We start from the raw sequence: 22,706 nt of genomic DNA, 5'->3' as shown, positions 1-22,706 counted from the left end.
TTGTAGCAGCCTGCAGGTGCTGGCTGGCAGATAGGCTGGCTTTCTTTGAACTGGTGAGGAACATATGAGAGCAGGTGGGCTGTGGATGTAGTTACTTTTTGGAATTTTGTATTGAATTTTAATACAGAAATTAGGGAAATGAAATGAGGATGTGTGTGCTGATGTAACAAATGTGCAGCCAGATGTCAGACTGTGCCTAGGGTGCTCAGAATGAGTACAGTGATATGAGAACTGTAAGTGACGGAAAGGAAGTAGTTACAGCTAGGAAGAGGAACCATCGAGTGAGCCGTGGGCCTTAACTGCTCCCTCTCTTGCCTTTTATGGCTTGCACCAGTGGGATGTATAGGCTCTTGTCCTCAGCTCAACACTAAGAAGATTTTTTTTGGATGTTTCCCAAGGCTTTTCCAAGCCTAGTCTACACAAACATTTTATACTGGAATATTTCTTTCATGAAGGTTACGTTTCTGTCTAATACATCTAGTACCAGCAGAGCTGTACTGCGATTGCAGCATTGCAGATGGTTCTTCTATAGAAAGAGGAATAACCAGTATCAGCATATGACTCTATTCTGCTAATCATAGAATCATAGAATATCTCGAGTTGGAAGAGACCCATAAGGATCGTCGAGCCCAATACCATGCCAACTGCTGTATTTGTGTCAAAGATAAATAAATTACAGCCTTGATAAATAGCCTGTGTATAGTAAAGAGAAGCCACACTGAAGCTAGAGCACTTTAGTGCTGAAATAAATGCATGCCCACTAATGGGCTTTTCCTGCTTTCATTGCACAAGTAGTTTGGTGCTTTTATCACCTAGATCCCCCGTTACCCGCATGCAGGGACAGTGATGTGACGTTCAGTGATCGAAAAGCTTCCACTTCTGTCTTGTGACTTTCCTACAAGCGTAGGACACATCTCAGTGCACAACCCAGGTTGCCCTGTGCCTACAGACTTTCTCCAAAGCCATGTCATCTCGGCTCTCTCCCCAGTTTATTCCGTTGACTCTTGCCTGTCGCGTTCCTTTGCTGTGCTTGGGTAGCTGGAGTCAGTCGACCACTCTGAATTTGTAAGAGTAGTCAGAAGTAAACGCATCATTTAAAAACATTACTTGCTACAAAATCTTGACCGTCTTGTGGTCAGACCCTTTTGTACTCCTGTTCTGCGAGTCCATCAGTATATAGGTTTACTGATTGGATGTCTGTACAAAAAAATAGGAGGCAAGTGTTAATATTCATGCAGGACAGACGCATATTCAAACATACTCCTATAAATAGGGTTCTAAATATTAGGCTTATTCAGGGAGCTCACGCCCTGGCTGTGTGTCTAATCAGAAAAAATGCCCACTACTCACTTATGAAATAGTACCTCCTCGTGAACTTATCTGCACCAGGAATATAAACACTTATTTTTGAAATAATTTCAAAAAAGGGGTATTCTTTCAAGGGAAAGAAACCCACGCACATTACAGTTCCGAGCCAATTTAAATTACATCCAGCTATGCACTAACTGCTAAAAATGTGTTTAAATCTATTTATAACCCTTTAAATAGCTCTAATTAATTAACGCCTGTAAAAGATGCCCTTACATTTGACTGTATGAGCTCCCTCTGGTGGGTGATGTGACATCTACCACTGTTTTTAGGAGGCAAACAGAGAAACCTCAGTGAATATTTTGGGTATACACTTATGTTTGTCCAAGTGGAGTTTTGTTTATTTAAGTGTTTATAGCTACTACTTCTTTATATATATAGGCATAGGACAGTATAATAGTTTCTCATCATCTGATCACATCTGAAACTACCAAAAGGGTGGTATCCAATATTTTTAAGATACTACAGATACTTGCACAAAGGTGTAGATTTCAACAACGCGTTGGACAACAGCTAACATGAGCACCCAGGTTAAATGAGTTCTGGCATCCTAGAGAAGCTGAAAGAGTTGATAATACTTACAAATTATATCATAATACCTTTATTTGCCCGTAGTACTTCGGTTGAGTTCAATTGGATTTACGTGCCTGGAAATCTGACCTATATGGCTTTACTTTTTCAAACTACCGGACAGTACTAACGGATTGCAGACACTTTATGTAAACAGTATTTATTTAATGGTACAAAAACTAAGAATCAAGTATGCTTTAAGTGACACAGTACAGAACAGTGATCTCTTTTTGCTGGCAAATTTTAATACGCCTTAGATCTCATACAGCCTGGTATTCATGAGTTACACTTTTCAAAAAGAAAATGCCAGTGTTATCTTCTTATTTTTCTCTTTGTATTTAGGTTAAGTAATCTGAAGAGGGGAAGTGTTAGGCTTCAGAAGAGCGCCCTAATGCATGGGCAATGCTCCAGCCACAGTTCGAGTTTCAACAACCCAAAGTGGTTGTGCTGGAATATTAGGATTGTTTTACCGGCAATGAATGTGGTGGCTCTTGCACACCCCACAGTTTATTTGAACAACCATGTTTTGGGAAAATTTGGCTTCCTAGAAAGTTTTGGAAGGAAAAAGAGCAGAAAAAGCATGCTGATAAGTTTGCTTTTCTACTTTGGCCACTTGATAATTCCCCTTCACTTAGGGTCTGAAAACTGGCAAGAGACAAAATTCTAGATTTAAAGGTGAGGCATGAAGATGAAAGAAAACATAAGCAGGATTTTACCAAAGATAGTGGACAACATTATTACTAGCAGTTTTTGATAGCTGTCTATCTCCTGAGTATGACTGTACGTGCAGTGCTTTTAGATGTTTATGATATTTTCCTAGCCCTGTAATTTCTATTCAATAGACTTTTAATTCCCGGTTTGACTGCCAGAGTGCTCTGATGTAAACCTACCACTATATTACTGTCCAAAAGGGGATCATCGCTGAATTTTTATCATGAGAAAGTGGCTTTTAAAAGCGCTTAACATTGCTTCTGAAATGAGGGTGTCCACATCTAAGCGAGCAAGGCTGCCTGGGAGGTAACCAGCAACGCCAAGAAGGCACCACACGGTAAACTGGATTTTGGCCCAGGTTCAAGACAGCACTTAGCGTGGGGCACTGTGGCCACATCAAACACATCTCTTGAACACATACCGAACTTTCAGCGGTGAGTAGCTCCCACTGATTTGCCAACAGGACTGTTCACAGTGGGGAAGTTTTATTCATGCACCGAAGTGTTTTGCTGGATCGAGGCCAGAGAGACCGGCACCTCAGCTCGGAACTTGACTGTTAGAAGTTCATTGGAATTTAATTACGTGCTTAGAGTGGTGAAACACCACGCTGCGCCGGGGCCTTTCCGTTGAGCTGTCTGTCAACAGGCTACACAGGTCCTCACAGCATCTCACAGCAGGGACACGCTTCACGCTGTGAGGTGCGTACAAAACTCGAGCGTCTTGCTCCAGATGCCTTGAGCTGGGTCTAGGTCCAGTTGCAGCTGCGGAAGGAGCCAGATGCTGGCATAACATGTCAGAAGTAATGAAGAAAACATTCTCTTTAGTCATTCCTGGTAAGAACATTTGTTCCCACTCGCGCAACTGCAGCCATGCCAACCCTTATGAAGTGGCTCTGTAGGGTTGTTATATGGAACTATAGAAGTTTAAAAAAAAAAAGGTAAGCAAACACAGAAGAAATGTCAAATATTTACAAAGCACTATGAAACACATCTAGAAATGGCTCTTAACTAGAAGAGTAACAGCATAATAATGTTAAAGAATTTTAGAAATACTTCTCTTGCTTTCTTTTCTTTGGAAAAATTTAGCAGAAATATTGGACTAGGATGAAAATGCCATGGCTGTCTCCATCAGATAGGTCCCATTCCTCCTTTTCTCTCCCTTCACATAGCCCTCCCTGCTTTTCCAGTAAGAGGAAACCTCAGCTGCTTCAAAGATGAGATAGAGAAATAAAATGTTTCTCAGAGTTGTGGTTTGGTTGCGGCACCCTTTTCTCGGAGAGACTCCCCTCTGGTTTTGATGTAGGAACCGGGCAGAGGAGTGCTTGGGTTAAAGGTGTGTTCTCTGTCCCCCACGTGAATGCCTGCTCAAATCTGGATGTGTAATAAGTACATGAAATTTTCAGTTTGCGTGTGGTAAGTAAAGACTTAGAGCTAAAATATTTCCTAGCTGAACTTACTCCATAACCCCAGAGCTTCAGTGCATCGGCGACTGTTCAGCACACAGATTGCTCTCCTCTGCAAATGCATACTTCAGACAGGCGTACATGACCACGGACAATTTTGCTTGCCATTTCATCTCGCAATTTGATTCTCCCATGCTGTCAATACCCTTGCTTTGGTCATGGTAAATTGTGAAGGAGGAAGATGTCATGTTAAAATACAAAATGATTGAACACCTGGACACAGGAAGGAAGAAGACTCTACCTTTAAATTTGGCTAGAACCCATTGCTACTTTTCTGATTTGATTTATCATCACTAATCACTACTAGTCAAAACCAGAGTCTTCCCTTCCCCTTCCCTTTCCCCTCCCCCTTTCCCTTCCCCTTCCCTTTCCCTTCCCCTTCCCTTTCCCCTCCCCCTTCCCCTTCCCCTTCCCCTCCCCCTTCCCCTTCCCCTTTCCCTTTCCCTGTCTTCTTTTTATCTAGTCAGGAGTATTAAAACCTACATTTACAAAAGATAAGGAACTTAAAGTAGAGAGCCTTTATAAGACAGATAGGCGGTGAGCTCAGACCTATCATGATATGTACAGCTGAACAAACACAATTATTATTTCAGTATGATATTAAGCATTTGGAGCTTTTTGTCTGATGACACAGTTTCCTATTTCAAGAGTAGGAGTTACTTAGTATCCGTCTGAAGCAAGCAGAGGATTTATGAAACACATCATCTTCATCTAGTCTCAGCCTTACTGGAGCATTATTGAGGACTTTTATTTAGATACAAATAAATAAAAAACTCCAGACCCATTAATTATTTATTAAATACATTTCTAAATACCATTTTAGCTACAAGAGTCAATGACAGCTAAAGGACAAGGTTAGAAGAAGAAGAGTAGTCCACAGTGGGCATCTTAGATTGCTCACTATATAATTTAAGTCAAGTTTTCAAAACTAAATAGTGTTTGGGTAAGCAGCATACAGTCTTTCAGGGCTTCATTCTCAGGGACTGTGTGATAGGGCGTTCTGAATATCTTATTTTTGAAATAAATCAAAATTGACACATCACCACAAGCCAGACTTCACCTTTGAAAATTTAGACTGCATGAAGATCTCCTCTGACATCTGACAAGGACTTGGACAACCACAGAAAGCGCCCCAGTTCAAAAAAAGACGTGAGCAATTCAGATTGCGTGTTATCTGGGGCTGATGCTATTCTGGGAAGAGAGTCAATAGCAGGGAGTAGGCGTTTGTTCAGACTCTAAGTGCCTCCTAGAGAGGTCTTTTTCTTTTCCACTGACTGTATAGGGACCTGGAGGTCGAGTCACCCGCCAGCTAGGTCTCCATGGGCCTCTTCCTCGCTGCGTATGGCATCTGTATAAAAGAGCTGTTTATTCACTTAAAACTTGTCTCTCCGCACTTCAGTATTAGCCTTCTGGGAATGCTGTTAAGACTAAGACTTCTGGTACTCTGAGTCATGCTGTGTGGACATAAAAAGTACCTAAAACTCAGATTCCGAGTAGCATCAGCACGGAGTCATTCTGTCTTCAACAAACTCTTCTGCCCACCGCAGAAAGGTGGCTATGGCATGGGAACAACCTGAGCACACATGAAAGGGAACTTGAGATCCTTATGGCATGTCTGTGCAGCTCAGTCATCGCTCGCTTGAATTTAGGGGTCTTGACGTAAAGCCCCACTGCGTGCCAGACGCCGCAGCAGGTTTGGGTGACTTCCCTTCCTTATGGACCAACCTCCAACTTTCTCAGGGGAAAGTGGAGCAAAAGGGAGTGCTGCACACCTTGCCTGGCTGATCCTGCCTGTTGCTTTTCATGTGACTGGCAAAAGGCAGAGAGGTCTTCAGAGGACAGAAATTGTTGCCATATGTCACCAGGGCTCCGGAGGCACCATCAGGTAGCAAAGAAGCAGCCAAAAAGACTTCAAACCTGCAGAGCAAATGCTCCCGCAGTTCCACAGGGGCTCTAGAGCACTTGACAGTAAGAGGAGATACAATGGAAAATGAGATGGAAAAACACAATGGAAATGCTCCTGTTAAAAAACAGCTTTAAAAAATATTACTGTGGTGCTGCAATGAAGATGTACGACATACAAATGGACAATGTCTGTACTATGTGGACAAGTATATTCAAGAAGAACTTCAGCTTTTTCAGGGTTCAGCCTGAAGCTTCTTCACTGTGGAAAAAGACCATTTGGTACTTATGTAGTCTGTGAAAGAAAAACATTAAAAAAAACCCAAAGAAATGCCATCTCTGTACTGCTTCTGGTCTGAACCCTGAAAAATGGAAACCCTAGAGACAGCTGACAAGTGGCAGGACGCCGCTTTTTTAATATGCTGAAAGCAGAAATTACTTGGTGATTTGAGCTAAGAAAGACAGGAAATACACTTTACAAACAAATTTGCTCATCTGCAGTCTTTGACCTTCAGAGGGTTTTGATGATGTCCCAGCTTAAGAATAGAGTTTTTATTCTATTTTAGCAGAGTAGATCTGGAAAGAAGATAGATGTGCACTGTAACCCTTGTGACAGTGTACGTGGGTGTTTTAGGGCTTCCTTGGAAAACCGTTTTGGACTGTTTCCTTCATGTGCAGAGGACGGGGGGAGAAAAGCACACAGTGATTTCTAACTGCCCTTCTCCTCAGAGTCGGTCTGTAGGACCTAAAAACCCAAGACACATCTGCTGAGACACCTCCGCTGCTGCAGGAACTCCTGGGCACTCCAAGCAGGAGTACTGCCTGGGCTCCCCGGCACCCTTCGCCGTGCCCCCACCTGCAGCCCACTTTGCCCGTTTGCTCTTGAGCAGCTGACAAGGTGATCTGGATTGCTATTTTTTTTTCAGTTGCTAGTCCAGGTGATTCCTTCCTGGATCTTGTTACTAATATTCTTTAAAGCTGGGCTACGCACTCTGTGAAGTCAGCTCTGGTTTCATCCTTCCTTCTGCCTAATTATTTCTGGAAAATCTGTGTGCAGTTTATCCATGCTTCATTGGTGTGAACCAACAGTTCATTTTGAGGAAGCAGAAATGTTTAATTTTAATGCTATTTATAAACAGTCTCAGGACTGAACTTTTCTGTTACCTGTTCTTTCTACTAGAACTTCTCTTCCTCATTTCCTTCTGTGAATTGAACCATTTCATTGTGGTTTTTGTTAGAACTGCTCCAACCTGCTTTCAGTTGGCTGTTTCTATAGAAAAAATAATTTAATACCTGCACCAAAACGTTCTCAAAAGAAATGGAATTTATTGGTAGCAACATAACAACTGTCTTAATTTATTAACAGTCACTTTCTGGATGGGCAGCTTTTCCCTGATTATTAGAGTCTTTAGCAATAAACTACTTTTTTATAATTATTCTGTTTACCAATCTCTAACTGACCAGTTGATTTATTTTTCCTCAATGCTCTTTTGAGCCCCTTCTTTACTACCTGTTTTTTTTGGTTTTTGGTTTTTTTTTTTTGACCAACAGCAACGACTTTTCTCCTTGGGATAAGCTTATTTCTCTTTCACCACCTGTAGGGTAGGGAGAGGACTCTATCTCCAGTCAGTCTGCTTTGGCACTGATAGTCTGGAGGCAACTTTCCTGCCTGGAACCCTTTTTCCTAGAAGTTTGTTTCCTGCTTTTATCTGATAACGCAACATATTTTGTACTTTAACAGTTTCTGTAAGTGGGATGATTTAAAATTCAACAGGCAACGATACAACTTTTCTCAGCACTTCTAATTTGTTTTCTGGAAGAGTTTTTGGTTAACTAATTTGACTTCATTCCATCAGTGGTTAAATGTTATGCTTTTGTTGTAAGGATTTTCCAGGGCATTATCGACCTAAATACCTTTTTTTTTTTCCTTTGGATGAAGCTTCATTTTTAATATATATATATCCCACAATACCTGCTTAACTATGGTGGCCGTCCAGCCAAAGAATCAAGTACATCTTGGATCTGGAATATAGCTAGCATAGTTGGCAATATGTTGTATTTTGCTGTTTGAAACCTTGACGGCATCTGAACAAGCTCGGTCTAATCCAAGCTAATTTTCACATTTTTCATGGCCTGCTGCCTATTTTTATCACCCATCAATTATGAGCTTAAAATAATGCACATGGATTAAAATAAAATCCTTGTGATGTGTTCAGGAGAGTAGCTGTTTGATCAACATAAACAGGCTAATGTCTGGAGAACTAATGAACAGAAGGAGATGAGGAGAACTAATGAAAACTGGTGATGGCAGGTTTTTTATCTGTAACTTTTTAGTAATTTCTACCAAAATCATTCAAAAAATGCTCAGAGGAAAGAAATGGGATGCCTTGTCAGCTTCGAAGACAATATCCTCATCACCAGAAAACAGGTTAAATAGGTCAAGGCACACGTGCGGAGGACGACCGCTGATCCTCTCATGTTGCAAGTGGGTCCTTTTGCAGCAAATTTTGAAAAATCTGTGAGTGGGGGGAGAGCAAACAAGAAACAGGGCCCTAAAATTTGGGTATCAATTTTTATGCTTATATTTTTTGATACAATTTGCAGCCCTGAGGTAAGGGACTGAGTACTTTCTGTTGCCAGCTCGGTGCCCCAGTCAGAAGGCAAGGTGCTGCATTTTGCGGGAGGCCGGGCCTCGCCTGTGCCCGTCGGATGAGCTGTGCTCCCAGACTGGGGACACTGGAAATGCCGCTTGCCACTCCCGCACCCCAAAATTCAAGCAGAGCACTTAAGCAGGGACGAGGCAGCCGCTTTCTCGGGTGGCGGCTGGCCTGTGCATACTGAGAAGCACAACCGGAGGCACTGAGAGGATGCTCAGGTCAAACAGGGAACGATGGAGTAAACTGAGCCATGTTCAGGAGGAGAAGCAAGGAACATATTCCTTGTTTTAACATTTTGGATGTAAGTGGACCAAAGTGTTAGATAAACAGGTGTATTTGTATACCAAGGTATACCTAGGTATACTTCCAAACTCCTTCCACAGTCCAGTATCTGCAGTCGTGCCACTCCATCAGCAGCTCACGACCGCTGGATGTTTAAAACACAGTAGCTATTTGATTTGTGAGTTGCCTCCCTCCCCTTTTTCTCCGGTTAATATTTTACATCTTCTAGCTCCCCAGCAGAATCACTGAAGAGCAATGCTTGCAACTAAAATGTTGTTCTTTAACTTTGCAATGCAAGCTTTTGTTAACGTCTTTGCTAATTATTTAGGCACAAGCTGGATGCCCTACCTAAACTTGGGGCAGAAGTGCAGGTGGGCGTAGAGACCCCAGTTAATACAGTGACCCTCCCGAGGACAGATGCTGGGCACAGCAGATCCACTCAAGGCTGGGCTGGGCGAACCACTGGAAAGTTCCCAGGGTGTGAGTCTGCTCAGCCTTCCACGGGGGCACTGGCTTTCAGATTATGACTAAGGGCCTGTAGGACTGTGCTTTGCTTGTCAGAGAGCCCCAACACAGGCCTCATCTGGTGAAAATGCTGTCTTTCTTGACTGAAAGACTCGTCACCTTTATTATTGTTCATCGGGGTATGCCGATTTATAGTCCTGGTAGAGTTGTGTCGCCTTGCGCCAGTGCACGTTAACTCACATCCTTCTGGTTGTTCCCCCGTTCTAGTAAATCACAGCTGCCTGCAGCAGCGGGTGGCCGCTCTGCAATATACAGTATTATTCTTTACATAATTGTTAACATGCAATGTCATTTAAGTAACGTCATGACAAATAAGATAAATGAGACCTTTAATTTAAACATCATTTTATATTTAATATTGAAAATAACAACCTATGACTTAAGAAGTAGCTTCTAAGGTAGGTTTCTCTATTCTTAGCAGCATCGGCAGAGTAAAAACTTGGCAGAAGCTGAATTCAAACAACTGCACCACTTGTGATAATCTATAGTGTTATTTCAAAACCAGAAAGTACCTAGAAAATACAACTGACTCTTCAGTCAGCAGTTTTTTGTGCTGCATCATTTCCACTGCAATTGGCAAATAACGAAAAAAACAAGCGAGCTGTTCATGTCCTGACAGAAATAAAGCTTCCTTGGCAACTGAGACATTTTAAACACAAATCTACAGTGCAACGTGCACTTGAGAAGTTTCTACCGATTTTTAAGTGGCTATCTATCTAAAGCATTTCTCGCTTTATGCAACAGCCAGTATTGATATCAATGACAGCCAACTTTGTATTAATAGAAACATGTGAAGCTTAGTCATCGCGCCCTTACAAGGTACAACTGCCAACAACATAAAAGCAGTTATAAATTTCTTGTTGGTAGAACAGCCACTAATCCGAATAAACATGACTGTGCTGACACACGACCTCTCTCAGTCAAAGTGGCGAGATTTGCACAATGAGAGACAGAACAGGTAGAACCTCAAACTGTGTTTTATTTATGTATCAGTTTACATTTCAGCTGATCTGAATGCACTTTGACAGCAGGTTTAGAAGCCACATACAGGGACCAGTTCAGTAAAAAACTAATTTTCCAAAGACAGTAAAATCGGTTATTATTGATTATTACACAAGAGCATTTTCTCAAATCTGTTTTTATACAAAATATCTGCTGTTCCTTGTTTTTTAAGATTGGTGTTTGGAAGTTTCCTGCCCATTCTGCTACATTATTTCAGTCTTCTCTGCCACCAATGAAACTGCAAAGCGATATTAAAATAACACAAATCGTAATGCTGGAGAAAAAAATTTCTCTGATATTTCCTGATACGCAACAGAACAGGGTATGTTTTGAATAGATTTCTCACGGCTTGCTCATTCAGATCTTAGTGGGACTACTCCTCCACTTACTGACGTGTACTCTGTTAAATGCCTTAGCAGATGAGGGACTCAGCGTATACTATATTCTGTTTTACTCTCTCTTTGGAGTATTTAGCACACAACCCTAGAGCTGTGTAATTTTGCATTAACATTACTTACATAGGCTATAAGTGCCAATCCCAAAGCCTACATTCCCAGCTGGAGCGGCAGCTCGTTTGTGTTCCTGAATGCTTCTGGTTCACTTATTGCTTTGTTCCAGAAACGTTATTAAAAACGCCCCTGGGTTGTTCATCCTTACCTACGCCTTACAATCTGTTAATAAGGTGATAGTCACTACCGTGTATCTACGTGCAGTTTCTGCATGTAATTATTAAGTTCATAGAGAAAAATACATAATTTGTGCTCTACTCCCTGCATGCAAGAAATTGCATGTTTTCTTCACTTAAACTATTCATTTTAAGATTTCTTCTCCTAGCTCTGTGTCAGCTGTGCAGTTCCCGCTACATTTCTCAGCCTGAAAGGAATGTGCAGTATATTGGATCTCATGATGTCATATAATAACCCCTGCGTGACACGGTCACTAGCTGCCTCAGTTCAGTACGTTCTCCCCACTTGCTGAGCCCATACTGAAATGTCACAGGTGGTGTCGTTTTTTACCAGGTGGTGATTCATAAGCACTTCACTAGAACAGTGGTATTTTGTTCTTTCTTAGAGGGACTTCATGTGAGATAACTACCACAATTTCTGATTTACAGCACTCGTCATAAAGCACAAGGCATTTGCATTTTCTTGGACAGTAACTTGTTCTCGCATGGCAGGAAGCCATGCAAATGAGCACTCAGAGCTGAAGTTTGTATCTTTGTATCTTATCAGGACCAAACATGACCGTGCTCTGCCCTGTCTGCACGTAGAGATGTAAACAGGTTGACCGTGACTTGCAAAACTCCACCTGAACCCCAGAATCCCAAATTTTACAAGTCTTTCTGAGGTGGAGGGACGTGAGGTGAAGTAGGTAATATGCACGGGTACAACACACTCTGCAGAACATTGCTCCTGTGAGCAACTCACAAACCCTAAACTGACCTGGGGTGTTTTGAGAAGTTAGTCAACAGGAGACTGCTCTGCCGAGCGCTCCCATTGAAGCCCCAATAGCAGCAGTGTGCTCGGCAAAAGCGGGTAGAGAAGATACTGCTCTGGAGATCCTATAAATGGTCACACGCCTTAGAGAGGCTGTAAGGGTCTTGACCTCCTGTGGAGTACACCCAACCGTAGACAGCAGTCTTGCACAAAGTCCTAGAACAATCAGCTACGTACTGAGATAGTCTTTGAGTCAACATAGCCAGAATTTGCTAGATTGATAAAAAGATGAGGATTTTGTACAGGAGAAATGAGATCGTAGTGCTATACGAAATAATATGAGAAAATGAATCTCCTGAGCTAAACAACAGTCAGAAAACACCTTACAGGGAATTCAAGGTCATGTTTGCGATTCTCCCTATCAGGAAGTAAGTCTGTGTGCAAAGAAGTACCCGCAAGAATTTGATTCTCCCTCATCCTTCTGGTAGAGTGGCAGCCCTTCACTCCCTCTGCCTTCCCTCCTCTTCCTCACCCCTCTGCATGCTTGCTGAAAGGTAAAGCAGCCAACACGTAACCCAACTGGTCTCTTCTGCAGACTGAAGACCCCGTGTGAGTTCTGCAAACAAGACATAGGGGCTCATTTCAGTAAAGATACGAAATATGCAGTAGAAACTATCACCAACAAACTCACAGGCGGCTTTTCACAACTGCGCTCAAGCCTAAAATACGTTTGTCCAGTTTGGGTATTGAATCTGGCACAAGGCGTAAGGTAACAGTAGGCTGCTGCGTGGTCCAGCCAACTAAATAAGTCTTCACTGACTTTATTCAGGTGTTTTTTGCAGAGTGTTTTGAAAAGCTTCCAGCCTAGGCAAGCTCTGGCTGGAACAGCGTCCAGGCTCCAATAAACACCCAAGACCTGCACTGTCATTAAGTGCAACATTTACACGCTTGCCTCAGAAAAAGCAAGTTTCAAAAAGTGTTGTAATCATTTGACAGTAGCAAGAAGCACCAGAGGTTTTTGCTGAGTAGATGGGGCAGCTTAGTCCCTGACTAGACATCTCGGTCTGTTTCAGCCCTCCTTTAGTACTTCATCCCCTTCAAGGGAAGGCTCAGGGGGAATCTCATCAACGGGTACAAATATCTGAAGGGAGGGTATAAAGATGATGGAGACAGACTCTTTTCAGTGGTATCCAGTGACAGGCAATGGGCACAAAATGGAACACGGGAGGGTCCATCTGAACATCAGGAAACACTTTTTCACTGTGAGGGTGACCGAGCAGTGGCACAGGTTGCTGAGGGAGGTTGTGGAGTCTCCATCCTTGGAGATATGAAAAAGCCATCTGGGCATGGTCTTGGGCAACTGGCTCTAGGTGGCCCTGCTTGAGCAGGGAGTTTGGACCAGATGACCTCCAGAGGTCCCTTCCAACCTCAACCAGTCTGTGATTCTGTGAACAGTGTGATCCTGAGATAAACTTTAAGTGGTTTCAAGAAGCTCCTACCTTGTACCGTGAGAAACCCAACTCCAAAAGGTTTCTGAAAAAGGTTGTGAGTCTCCTCCAGTGCTGGCAGAACTAGTCTCCACAGGTGTGGATTATCAGCCGTCCTAAGAAGGGAGAGGGAAAGCAGGAATAGTAGGAAACTGTCTGACTATTGTGTCCTAGGCAATACCTCTTAAGACAAAAAATTAACAAAGAACCAAGTTATCAGGAAATGACACTATATAATCAGTTCCATCATTTCTATAACAAGTTCCAGATTTGCAAGTACTTTCCAATTGTCGACTTGCCGTTTTCAGCAACTTTCATCCTCTGACAAGAGATGACCACTAGCTTTTGCATCATCTAATGCTCTGTTTTTGAGAAGGGACTCTATCATGGTCAGACCCAGTACAGAGAATTGCAGGTATATTTCTCTCTCTTTTTGCATGTTTATGGTGATACCTCCTTCTGTGTCTTATTTACACTGGGTTACCTTTTGCTGCGTGTAGCAGTTTTGGGCTCTTTGTGACCTTCACAGAAGTAAGCTAGAGATAAAATCAAAAGTAGAGTTAAAATTGGCCTCATTTTCCTTTCGGTATGAGTTGTACACTTAAACCGTGAGTCACCACGGCTTGCAGTCACACCCAAGCGCACGATGAGCTGCCTGGCCGGTCGCTTGAGAACAGGAGGAAATTCAGATAGACCCAGCAGACGGGTGAAGATTGGCTCCCTCCTCTTACTGGATCTCTACAGTGACAAACAAACCAGTAATCACTCCAGTTTCTCAATTGGAGACTCCAACTCGGTAATGAGACCCAGAAACCGAACAGCTTCTGTTTGGGGCATTTAATGTGGAGCTCTAAACAGAAGCAGGCATCGAATCAATTTTTCCTCTGTTATGAAAAATGGGAAAATGTACAACCTCAGAAAAATAACTCCCCTTTTCAGAAAGCTGCAAGAGTAGAGTTAGTACGTCAAACAGTCAAACTGTCTTTCTGGCAAGTCATTGTGTGATCAATATAGAAGTAGTAGGTTACAACAAGAACCTTATGCTGTGAAATTAAAACCTGAAGTATTGGAATGTATGGTATTCTTTCCTAATTTTGGTATGCTTTCCCGTCTTAGCCAGGTCTTCAAATACATCACTCACTCTTGCAATTATCCTGGTAGCAAAAGCGAGCTGGGTAACCATAAAGAACTTATTTAAGCAAAAGAGTAGCTTAATTAGGTAGCTTTAAAAAATTATGTTATGTCATGCTGCAAAAAAATCACATGTTGTCTCTTCTTTATGCCACTGTAAGACACCTCCAAAAGCCAGTGCAATTCCATTGTTCACCATTGCTGGTCCTGGTATAGCCTTCACACAGCCTAAGCATAAGTCCTTCAGAAACTTTCTACCAAAACATTTTAAAATTAATCCTTCTTCAGGCATTAGACTCAAAAGGCAAATATGCTTAGATATACTGGCAGGACAATTCATTTCCATATTTTCTTTCAGAGTGCTTGAAGTGTTTATGTCTAATGCCAGAAAACCTAGCCTTTTGAATCATTTAACCAGTGTTCTTGTTGTTCATCTGTCTGACCTCTGGGATGATTGCAATAGAAAAAACATCCAGCTTTTCTTTCCTTTCTTCACTATGACTCAACATCCTTCTCCTCTCAGGGGTATGACTACAGCTCTTAGGGAATCAGTCCAAAGTTTCAACATTTCAAGTATTGCAGAGATTTATGAATCTGCATGTGTGTGAAAGAGAAGCCACTTCTTTCCTACTTTCAAAGGTCTCACCCACAAATACTTTTGTCATTTAAGAAAACTCGGGATATCTCCTTCTATGAATATAATGAGTATTCCCTGGGTTTTCATATGGGGTGGGGTGGGGTGGGGAGGATTTGCATTTTACGAGAAGAGCAACAAACCAGTACTCCAGATAGCCCTGATAACGTAGCACTAATGAGCAGACTCCTCAGTTAGAGCAGTTTAGAGTGAAAGCAAGGGAAGAGCCCCAAACCACATACACATGGAAATAACACGCTACCAGCTCATAGTCCTCCTTAATAAGGGTGTGCAGAGGGGCCATCCCAAGTTGCTAATTCAGAAGACTGTCAATAGACTATATTATAAATTAAAGAAAGCAGATGGGCTCTTCTTTCCCTAACACCGCAAAGGCCATTTTCTGAAGAGATGACTTTCCTCCCCAACATGACCCTTTCACAGGGGAAGGGCACACGGAAAGAGTGGGGGCTGCTATGCATTTAGTTTGTGGCCCTGTGAATGCATATCCTCAGCTTCCCAAGCATGAGGTGTTTCACCAGGTCTCCCTCCATCTTCCAGAAAACCTCGGGTCCCTCCATGAATCTGCTTGCAGATCTGCAGCTGGCTGAAAGCTAAGCTTCTGCTGGTTTCAGGCTTAGCGGTTTTCTGCTGCAGGGAGATAATTCATCTAAAGCCCACACAGCTGCGATCCCACAGCATTACTTGAGACTGCAAACGCTCATCAAACCCCAGATGACATACGCTGGCTTTCCCACATACACCGAGGTTTCCTCCCAGGCTTCAAAAGAGCCACTGTGTGATAACGCCTGGTCTGGACAGCCTGGCTGCAGTCATTTCACCTCACCTCCTCAACATTTCTGGTCTTCTCCCACATCCCTCACATCAGCCATTGCTGTCTAACAAAATTACAGCCATTACCAGTTTTACTCCAGGTTTCCAGGAAAGCAAATCAATTTTTCATTAATAAATCAATCGTTCTCCTCTCTCAAGCTAAGTACCCGGATGGGGCTTTTTTAGCTGTCCTGCTGCAATTCTCATTCTTTGGTCTTTTCATACACCTCCCTCAGCCTATCTAAGCAGACCTCTTATTTTCCACAGCTAGACACTTTTAAATCTGTTTCCTACCTTTTTGCCACTGTTTACACATGGTCTATAACACCTCTCACGGTATTAAAAAGAAAAAAAATTATAATTCTTTTCAAGAAAAAAAATTTCCCTTTTTTTCCCATTGAAATATCACTGTTGAATTTAAGGTTGCTGGTTTTAAAAATAATATCTGGAAAAAGAAACAGTTTTAACCAAGAGGCCAGTTTTCACTTTAAGAAGCTTTGATGAGAATTTGGACCAAATAAGCCTTAGATTTAAGATAATCACTTTTATAGTTGCACTTTAAAAGACAGTTTACTAGAATAGGATTTACTTCTACACGAAAATGATTTTTTCCTCTTTATTTATAAACAGGGAATTGAAAAATATTTTCCTGTGATTAACAGTATGCCTTCCCAGAATGAACAAAAGACTTTTGTAAGCAAGAAACCACGAAAAATAAGTATGCGTGTTCCTAAGAATTAGAACTGTACCACACACATACAGCAAAAGACAGTATGGAAATAAATTCTAAAAGAATGTATTTGAAGACTTCAAAAACCATTTTAAAATAAGAGTCAGATTTTCAGCTTGTGCATATTGACATAGCCCTGAGGTTTCAGTCGCTTAAATAAACGCATACTAAAGCAGCTCCTTGATAGCTTGATTTACAGTTAGAAAACGTTATCTAAATGTAGATTAAAAAAACAGCTTTTATGTTTGCAAGTTCGCAGTAGGGAGTGGCTTGCTTTTCATTTACTGGAGTGTAAATGGACTGGTCTTCTATATAACACCTACAGAAGTCATATTTGGTGTGGACATGTGTACAACGGGGTCTTCAGCCTCTGCCCCGTGCAGCCAGGGTGGCAGTTTCCACCAGGTGACTCCTGACACAGCTCGTGGTGTCGACGAGCGCAGGAGTACACCAGAAGCAGGTCATGAGCTCAATTAGTTGCTTCAGAGAGACCAGACCAGTCCCAGTTGGGATCTTTTCCCACTCCATCCACCATCACCGCATGCACGCCTTGCAGATGTGCAACACAGCTGCTGTACTTGTGCACGGAAAATCTGCTGCTCCGGGGAAATACTGGAATTGCTGCACACGCATGAGCGTCATTTACTCCTTGCGACGCTATGGCCAGTGTTTCCAGGAAAGCAACAGACCTACTCTATACATGCAGCGCATTCAATCTATGTGTGTAAGCCTAGTGCATCTAGGACGAAAACACGTCTTTCACGCCTGATTTACTGCTGTGATCTGTGCGCTAATTCGGCTTACAACCAGAAATGGTAGATTCACCACGTGTGCCTAATCAGTCCGCTGCAGTGTAGGTATGGGGCCCAAGACAGAAACCGTCTCCTGACACCAAGATAAGTGTCCTGCTCAGCCAGAAAAAAAAAAAAAAGGACATTTCACGAGGAGTGGAAGATGGGCATTTAGTCCCCATTTTTCTCAATGACCCCGCGACACTTTTGCTCTAGAGGATTCTGATCCCAGCATTCTGCAGAAGGTAAGTACAGAGGCACAGGCTCAATTAATGCGTAGTCCTCTGAGTTGTGTCTCTAGCCTAACCCAGTTATCCACGTTCCCACCACAGACAAAAGCGTGAGACAAGCATCTCCAAAAGGAGTTTCATCACACCTGTCTCAGACACCTACCATAGGAAGGGAAAAATTACCCCACAGAGATGCCTGTCTAGTTCCATTGACTGCACGGGAGTGTAGATAGGTAGCTCAGACCAGACAGCTAAATTTTAGATGGATAAAGATAGGTGAGATGAATCTCACCTTTAGCATTGGGATATGTTGCAATTTACCTCTGGAGAATTTATTAGCCAAGTTTCTAAGGTATGAAGCCAGCTTCAGCATAGGAAGAGAGGGCGAGGGCAGAAAAGATCACACACAATGTTAAAGATGGCCTAAATGTTCCTTATTTTACGCTGTGCCCTGTAGTCAATGTAACTAACCTCCAGTAATTAGACCACTTTCATCTCTCTGGGTCATTACCCACACATAGACTAGTCAGAGCTCAGTGAAATCGAGCCACAAATTAGTGCTGGCTGAGGCTGGCACTTGCAGTGTGCCAGAAGCAGTAAATGACACCAGCAAAGAGACAGCTATAGCCAAGCTTCATAGGGAAATAACAGCGTTTGACATAACGGGACTTAAAATCCCATTGTTGTCAATGTATCAGAAAAAACCCACACCATTGCAAAAAACCAAGGAATATTTTTCTTTCTTTTCTTCTAATTACATTTGTTATCATGCTCACTAATTCTGTGAGCATTTATCATCTCAGTTTTCATGTTGCTTTATCTTTAAAACATTCATTATTCATCTGCAGGAAGACGTACTTCCTTGTTTTTCAGCTTAGCTCCCATATCTCCTTTTTGCTGGTTTTACTTCTCCTTTTTAGGAAAAAAGTGGACTAACTTTTTCATTTTTCCTCTCTCCAGTTGTGTCTAATTTCAATGAGGAAAGTACTTATTCAGTTCTTCAGTCTGACTATGAGTGAGAAGCAAGCTATTACACCACAACTTCATTCCCTATTGTGTGGGAAGTAGCATTGCATCATCCCTAGGATCAAGAACAAGAGATGTAGATCCCTTCTTGGTGGGGGCGGTCCAAGATTTGGTAGCCAATCTTCAAGTCAAAGCAAGAGCTCCTTTTATTTTTATTTATTTTTGTTTTGATTTATTTCTTCTCTCTTCTGTTTCCCTCTCTCCCCCACAAATGTCTTAAGACCAGAAAAAAACCAAAACCTTTTAGTCTAGTGGTAGGTATTTTAAGTTTTCTGCTTATGCTTAAACGTTGAGAAGATCATGCATTTCTGCAACTCAATTTCTACCATCTAAACGGTTGTCTCAAAGCTTTCTTCACATCTAAGTACTAGGGGACTGGGAATTACAAACACGTGTAAGGGCATGCAAACTGCAAGTCACTGAAAACAGAAAGAGTAACTGTAGAAACGTAAATTCAAAATACATTATTATTAAGAACTGGTAGTACCCAAATCTCAAGCAATGGGTATCATTATCAAATAGCTGTCCTTATTACCAACAAATTGCTTATCTTGTAATGAAACTCTGATTGTACTGGGAAATATAGTGACCAACTAATAACTAATTAAATTCTGCCTTCTTAATGAGGTGAAAGGCAGTTATCCGTCAGAGGAAGAAAATCCTCCAATTAGACTCTATCAAAATTGGAAACCTCAGAATTTTGCTCAATACACTCTTAATATGAATGGCAGAGAGAACCACACCCTCCACAATGTGTAATTTTGCCCAATCCTGTGTGAGATTAAAAAGATCTTAGATGCTCATGTTAAAGCACAGTTGTATTTATTAAATGGGAGGCCACCAATAATTTCTTGCTTCATCAAAATACGGGAATAACAGTTGTGCTACATATGAAGAGAAATGTCAGAGGGGTTATTTCAATTTACAAAGTACTGGATGTAACTCCTTCCTTTAGCAGAAATACACGCGAACAGATTTGCCAGAGAATTCCCAAGGAAAAGGAGGGAGTGGAGAGGCAATCCTTCCTCCTAGTAGGGGATTTGTCTCAGCTCAAAGGCATCATACCTCCTTCAAGATTAGTGCGTAAAATGAACACGCAAAGACCGCAAGTATATGTATTTTTTAAATTAGTAACTGAATATCCAGATTCGCTCTTAATTCAGCAAATATTATTGAACCTTCCATTCCTTGCCTGGTCCCATCCTTTACACTGCTGTTGTTCTTTATATGCTTTCAGCATCTCTTTCGATTTGATACCCTCTTTGCGTCCCAAGCACCAGCATGACACAGGTGCAACATCTTTGTCCTAGCTGTTAGCTGGGTATATAACCCTGTTTGCTGCAGGCCTTTCAGAGAAAGCAGTGCTTGACTAATCTCATGTACAGCCAACGCCACAGATTGTTTACTTTACTGATGTTGCTTTTATTTGTTTGTCAGTTACAAAACACAACTGTTACTCAGCTGTGTTAGCCCACAATAAAGACTCTAAGAGCCCAGGCACACGCAAAAATAAAAGGAAAGGTGTGTCACTTTGGAAGATGGCTACAGTTTACCTGCCAGGCCTACAGCAGGTGTAACAAAAAGACAGACTTTCACCTTGTGCTTAACATCTATCTTGAATGTTGTCAATGGAGGAAAAGACAGCTTTTATTTTTCAGGCTTTTCCATCTGCATGCACAATTTTGAGAGTAAGTACTATGAATTCTCAGAGCCTGGAGCAACTGGGAACACTTGAGCACGTAATCTGGAACTGCTACTTAGGGTATGGTTGCACATCTGCTTTTACAGTGCTTCGGCTTGTCATTTTTATTTTGCATGCTAATGAAGATGTCTGATTAAAGAAATGGAGAAAAACAAATACTAACAAAATGCACGTTACAAAACTGAGGCTAAAGGGCTTAGAAATGATCCACGGAGAAGTGAAGCCTGCCTGTGAAATGCAGCTACTCCCCCACACTTAAAAAAAAAAAAAAAGCATAAACACAAACCATTCAGAACTCTCTTTTCAGCTAGCAAACAAATTAATAAAGCAGCAGAGATTTCCTGCCTGTTATCAGTTTTAATCTGCTATAATGACTTTTGAAGAAAGCTATTGAAAAGTTCCTTTCTAGTTTGCTGTGAAAATGAAACTGTTTGGTTCACTGGGCGGGGGTGGAATCAGTTCTAGATCCCACGAATCTCCTACCTGTGTAATTTCTAACTGGCTTGCCACTGAAACTAAATAAAAGAAGAATTTCATTAGCGTTACCACTGTAATGCTAGTAACTCTGTAGGAAAGAGTATTAATATATGTAGGAGTAAAGTAATATATAAAAGTATGTTTTTAAGAATGACACTCCATGCTTTTCAAACATAAGCATTTTTCCTCATGTCTTCATCTTTCTGAATTATGCAAGGTCAGTCATTACGCCAAAACTTTCCTTCCCATTTTATACACACGTATCATTACTAAATATTACCAGTAAGATCTTTGGTCATACACTCCTCAAAAATTCTCAGGAAGGCTAGAATGAAGTTTAGAATGTCCAGTATAAAAACAGCTCGAGAAAGTTACATGACACTTAAGTACAGTGTAAGACAGATTACAGATTTCTTATCTGCTTTATTTTATGATTCATAAATGCAATAATTCAAACACGAACACAATTCTTAAGCTTTGTTAAAATTTCATAACAAGTTTCCACTAGTATTCTTGGCAGTGAATCTTTTGACATCATTAATGTTTTATTCAGTATATGCAGCTTCTGGAAGGAGGTTGCCTTTAATGGTGTCCTTGAATAAAGAGGTACATGGAGTTTACCCCCATCTCATCTGGCCAACAGAGAATTCTTTCCCTTTTAATATACAAAAGAGGAGAGGTTTTTTCCCATCTTTTGATCAATTTCCCTTTACATTGCCTTCAAGACGATACTGGGGAGGACAAGCTGCCCTCTAGCTACTTTTAGCAGAGGCAAACACCTTACTGCTACTCTAAGTTGCTTTGGAGGAGATGAATATCTACTAGAGCCTAGAAATACTGAAAATTCTCTGGTCCTAGACAGGGTAATACACAGCAGCAGTTTCTAAGACATCCTCTTAGCTATCTGAGAGTGAAATTGTACATGTAGATGTATCACACGAAAATACTTGTCAGGACCTGAAAACAGCATGCAAGCTACATACACGCAGCACTGGACATCCTAGTCTGCCTTTCGATACAGGTACTAACTCAAGAGTAACACCACACCACTTTCAGCTCTAGCACTGGCATGTCATTTGCTAGCTCAAGACTATCTCTTCACCACAACTTGCTCTGCAGTATTTTTTTTTTTTTTGCCTTACTTGACATCTTATCTCTGCTTACGTAGCCCAGCACAGAGCTTGACAGCTGGCTAACAAACCAGACACAGACCGAGGACAAGGTCTGTCTGCGGGACACTTCCAGCAAATCGCCCTCACATCAACACAGCTTGAGCTTCCAGAAAGCGTTTTAGACCACACAACATAAGCTTATCGAGTCAGTCAGTTCTACCAGCAAAAAACTCCGTCAGGATGGTATCTTCACAAAGCGCTAGTTTAACATTCCCTGGCACACAAGCGTCACTAATCACGTTACTGGCCAAGCCTATTAATTGGTGGCCCTTCCCAGCACAGGCCCCACGCCGCGTTTCTAACAGAGTAAGAGTTTCACACCAGCAAAACACACGAAGCCCGTACCCGCCCCACCACGTCCCCCTCCTCGGACGACACACGAGGCGGCGGAGCGGGGCCGGGCCGGCGCCACCGCCAGCGCTTCCCTCTCGGCAATGGCTGCCCCCTGGGCGGCCCTGTGGCCCCTCAGAGAGACAGCGAAGGGCCCGCCCAACACTCATGCCACCCCCGCGGCCACCGCGGAGGGGAGACCGGAGGCGGGCGGCAGGGCCCGGCGCTGCCCTGTAGAGCCCCTGCCGGC

This window comes from Chroicocephalus ridibundus, chromosome 1, assembly GCF_963924245.1.
Source record: "Chroicocephalus ridibundus chromosome 1, bChrRid1.1, whole genome shotgun sequence".
NCBI classification, from domain to species: domain Eukaryota; kingdom Metazoa; phylum Chordata; class Aves; order Charadriiformes; family Laridae; genus Chroicocephalus; species Chroicocephalus ridibundus.
The sequence above is the reverse complement of the archived record's forward strand: the minus strand, read 5'-3'. Positions refer to the sequence as shown.